This window comes from Cololabis saira, chromosome 10 (genome assembly GCF_033807715.1).
Source record: "Cololabis saira isolate AMF1-May2022 chromosome 10, fColSai1.1, whole genome shotgun sequence".
NCBI classification, from domain to species: domain Eukaryota; kingdom Metazoa; phylum Chordata; class Actinopteri; order Beloniformes; family Belonidae; genus Cololabis; species Cololabis saira.
Window position 1 is genome coordinate 1,605,608 of NC_084596.1, and position 4,875 is coordinate 1,610,482.

The following is a 4,875-nucleotide window of genomic DNA, read 5'->3' on the forward strand; positions in this document are numbered from 1 at the left end:
AAAAACGCACGCAAAAACGCACGCAAAAACGCACGCAAAAACGCACAAACGCACGCAAAATGCACGAAAAAACGCACGCAAAAACGCACGGACGCACGCAAAACGCACGCAAAAACGCACGCAAAACGCACGAAAAAACGCACGAAAAAACGAAAAAAAGCAGAGGATTATTAGAGGGGGGGGGGGCAAAAAGAGAGGAGGATTAGAGGGGGGGGGGGGGGGCAAAAAGAGAGGGTTATTAGAGGGGGGGGCAAAAAGAGAGGATTATTAGAGGGGGGGGGGGCAAAAAGAGGAGGATTAGAGGGGGGGGTAGAGAAAAAACGTACGAAAAAATGTACGAAAAAACGTACGAAAAAAATGTACGAAAAAACGTACGAAAAAACGCACGAAAAAACGCACGAAAAAACGTACCAAAAAACGTACCAAAAAACGTACCAAAAAACATACAAAAAAACGTACGAAAAAAACGTACGAAAAAACGTACGAAAAAACGTACGAAAAAACGTACGAAAAAACATACGAAAAAAACGTACGAAAAAAACGTACGAAAAAACGTACGAAAAAACGCACGAAAAAACGCACGAAAAAATGTACAAAAAAACGTACGAAAAAACGCACGAAAAAACGTACGAAAAACGCACGAAAAAACACACGAAAAAACGTACAAAAAACGCACGAAGAAACGCACGAACGCACGCAAAACGCACGAACGTACGAAAAAACGCACGAACGCACGAACGCACGCAAAAACGCACGCAAAACGTCCGAAAAAACGTCCGAAAAAACGTACTTTCGTACGTTTTTCCGTGCGTTTTTTCGTGCGTTTTTTTACGAAAAAGCGCACGAAAAAACGCACGCAAAAACGCACAAACGCACGCAAAATGCACGAAAAAACGCACGCAAAAACGCACGGAAGCACGCAAAACGCACGAAAAAACGCACGAAAAAACGAAAAAAAGCAGAGGATTATTAGAGGGGGGGGGCAAAAAGAGAGGGTTATTAGAGGGGGGGGGGCAAAAAGAGAGGATTATTAGAGGGGGGGGCAAAAAGAGAGGATTATTAGAGGGGGGGGGCAAAAAGAGAGGATTATTAGAGGGGGGGGGGCAAAAAGAGAGGGTTATTAGAGGGGGGGGGGCAAAAAGAGAGGATTATTAGAGGGGGGGGGCAAAAAGAGAGGGTTATTAGAGGGGGGGGCAAAAAGAGAGGGTTATTAGAGGGGGGGGGCAAAAAGAGAGGGTTATTAGAGGGGGAGTAGAGAAAAAACGTACGAAAAAACGTACGAAAAAAATGTACGAAAAAACGTACGAAAAAACGCACGAAAAAACGCACGAAAAAACGCACGAAAAAACGTACGAAAAAACTTACGAAAAAACGTACGAAAAAACATACAAAAAAACGTACGAAAAAAACGTACGAAAAAACGTACGAAAAAAACGTACGAAAAAACGTACGAAAAAAACGTACGAAAAAACATACGAAAAAACGTACGAAAAAAACGTACGAAAAAACGCACGAAAAAACGTACAAAAAAACGTACGAAAAAACGCACGAAAAAACGTACGAAAAACGCACGAAAAAACACACGAAAAAACGTACAAAAAACGCACGAAGAAACGCACGAACGCACGCAAAACGTACGAAAAAACGCACGAACGCACGCAAAAACGCACGCAAAACGTCCGAAAAAACGTCCGAAAAAACGTACTTTCGTACGTTTTTCCGTGCGTTTTTTCGTGCGTTTTTTTACAAAAAAGCGCACGAAAAAACGCACGCAAAAACGCACGCAAAAACGCACGCAAAAACGCACAAACGCACGCAAAATGCACGAAAAAACGCACGCAAAACGCACGGACGCACGCAAAACGCACGCAAAAACGCACGCAAAACGCACGAAAAAACGCACGAAAAAACGAAAAAAGCAGAGGATTATTAGAGGGGGGGGGGGGCAAAAAGAGAGGAGGATTAGAGGGGGGGGGGGGGGGGCAAAAAGAGAGGGTTATTAGAGGGGGGGGCAAAAAGAGAGGATTATTAGAGGGGGGGGGGCAAAAAGAGAGGAGGATTAGAGGGGGGGGGTAGAGAAAAAACGTACGAAAAAATGTACGAAAAAACGTACGAAAAAAATGTACGAAAAAACGTACGAAAAAACGCACGAAAAAACGCACGAAAAAACGTACCAAAAAACGTACCAAAAAACGTACCAAAAAACATACAAAAAAACGTACGAAAAAAACGTACGAAAAAACGTACGAAAAAACGTACGAAAAAAACGTACGAAAAAACATACGAAAAAAACGTACGAAAAAAACGTACGAAAAAACGTACGAAAAACGCACGAAAAAACGCACGAAAAAATGTACAAAAAAACGTACGAAAAAACGCACGAAAAAACGTACGAAAAACGCACGAAAAAACACACGAAAAAACGTACAAAAAACGCACGAAGAAACGCACGAACGCACGCAAAACGCACGAACGTACGAAAAAACGCACGAACGCACGAACGCACGCAAAAACGCACGCAAAACGTCCGAAAAAACGTCCGAAAAACGTACTTTCGTACGTTTTTCCGTGCGTTTTTTCGTGCGTTTTTTTACGAAAAAGCGCACGAAAAAACGCACGCAAAAACGCACGCAAAAACGCACGCAAAAACGCACAAACGCACGCAAAATGCACGAAAAAACGCACGCAAAAACGCACGGACGCACGCAAAACGCACGCAAAAACGCACGCAAAACGCACGAAAAAACGCACGAAAAAACGAAAAAAAGCAGAGGATTATTAGAGGGGGGGGGGGCAAAAAGAGAGGAGGATTAGAGGGGGGGGGGGGGGGCAAAAAGAGAGGGTTATTAGAGGGGGGGGCAAAAAGAGAGGATTATTAGAGGGGGGGGGGGCAAAAAGAGAGGAGGATTAGAGGGGGGGGTAGAGAAAAAACGTACGAAAAAATGTACGAAAAAACGTACGAAAAAAATGTACGAAAAAACGTACGAAAAAACGCACGAAAAAACGCACGAAAAAACGTACCAAAAAACGTACCAAAAAACGTACCAAAAAACATACAAAAAAACGTACGAAAAAAACGTACGAAAAAACGTACGAAAAAAACGTACGAAAAAAACGTACGAAAAAACATACGAAAAAAACGTACGAAAAAAACGTACGAAAAAACGTACGAAAAAACGCACGAAAAAACGCACGAAAAAATGTACAAAAAAACGTACGAAAAAACGCACGAAAAAACGTACGAAAAACGCACGAAAAAACACACGAAAAAACGTACAAAAAACGCACGAAGAAACGCACGAACGCACGCAAAACGCACGAACGTACGAAAAAACGCACGAACGCACGAACGCACGCAAAAACGCACGCAAAACGTCCGAAAAAACGTCCGAAAAAACGTACTTTCGTACGTTTTTCCGTGCGTTTTTCGTGCGTTTTTTACGAAAAAGCGCACGAAAAAACGCACGCAAAAACGCACAAACGCACGCAAAATGCACGAAAAAACGCACGCAAAAACGCACGGAAGCACGCAAAACGCACGAAAAAAACGCACGAAAAAACGAAAAAAAGCAGAGGATTATTAGAGGGGGGGGGCAAAAAGAGAGGGTTATTAGAGGGGGGGGGGGCAAAAAGAGAGGATTATTAGGGGGGGGGCAAAAAGAGAGGATTATTAGGGGGGGGGGGGCAAAAAGAGAGGATTATTAGAGGGGGGGGGGGGCAAAAAGAGAGGGTTATTAGAGGGGGGGGGGCAAAAAGAGAGGATTATTAATTCAATTCAATTCAATTTTATTTATATAGCGTCTAATACAACAGAGTTGTCTCTAGACGCTTTACAGAGACCCATACCCAGAACTATGGAGGATTTTTTGTGCCAAAATTAAATAAATAAATACATCATTAATTAATTAAAATGGGAATTAAATATATCATTCATTAATTAAATGTGTCATTAATTAATTAAAATTAGAATGAAATATGTCATTAATTAATCAAAATACAATTCATTTTAAGTAAAAATATATATTTATTATTTCAGCATTTAATTAATTAATGACACATTTAATTAATGATTTTGTGTTGCTGAATCATGAAATGTAAATGTAAAACTGTCAGTTTCACTCGTCAAACTCAGTGGGCGGATTCCAAACACCTGATTGGTTCCCCTGCACATCAAGTCAAGGCAAATCGAATCCACATAATGGATTGTTGCAGGGCTTGTGGACACATTCCGATAAACTAGGTGGCGCTATTCACCTCTACGTTGGTTTGGATACTCTACTCCAAAATATTTACTCTACTCCAAAATTTTTACTCTACTCCAAAATGTTAATCGGCAACCACTGAAACCTCGCTCCTCTAACCACAAATGTTGAAACAGCAAGGTGTACAAAATGTCAAAATCCTGCCCAGAGCTGCTGAGAGAAGCAGCGAGTTTAATTGAAGAAGCTCTGAGCAGAACTCCTCCGGCTCCAGCGGCTCCGTCACAGCAGATACCTGCTGCTGCATCACGCAACTCTCTACAACACACAACTCTCTACAACACGCAACTCTCTACAACACACAACTCTCTACAACACGCAACTCTCTACAACACACAACTCTCTACAACACGCAACTCTCTACAACACGCAACTCTCTACAACACGCAACTCTCTACAACACGCAACTCTCTACAACACGCAACTCTCTACAACACGCAACTCTCTACAACACGCAACTCACAGCTGTCATGTTTAGAAAGGCTCCTTTTCTACCTCCAGTTTCAGACCAAAGCAGTGGATTCCACTAGATTTGCGTTAGCTCCGCCCACTGAGTTTGATGAGTGAAACTGACAGTTTTACATTTACATTTCATGATTCAGCAACACGAAATCAT